Source organism: Penaeus monodon, chromosome 33, assembly GCF_015228065.2.
Source record: "Penaeus monodon isolate SGIC_2016 chromosome 33, NSTDA_Pmon_1, whole genome shotgun sequence".
In the NCBI taxonomy this organism is placed as follows: Eukaryota; Metazoa; Arthropoda; class Malacostraca; order Decapoda; family Penaeidae; genus Penaeus; species Penaeus monodon.
Window position 1 is genome coordinate 4,304,573 of NC_051418.1, and position 415 is coordinate 4,304,987.

Sequence of the window (415 nt, forward strand, 5' to 3'; positions counted from 1 at the left end):
TACAGAATCTGAATTGTAATGATTTTGATTTACATACTCGGCGTTTTGCATAGTTTAGAGGATTTGCTCGCGAGAACACAAGCTGCGAGAATTTAATACCAACTTATTTTAAACCCGCTTCGAATGCTCGTACGATGACGTCACTTTTTTAACGGTCTTTTTTTTTCCCGCGCAAATTCGATTTTCAACGTTCAGCGTCGAGTGGATTTCGGTTCAAATGTTTTGTTTGCGTGCGTATGGAGGCTATACGTCTCTTCTGATCCTGAGTGAAAGAAAGCGGTGTACACAGAGGTTTGTGTGCGCATGTGTACGAAGCAACACGGTCAAAATAATAAAAAGGAAAAAAAAAATTGAACCGGATGGAATCGTAAATTTTCCGTTGCCGCCCACCGAATCAAATATTCAAAAGAGAATA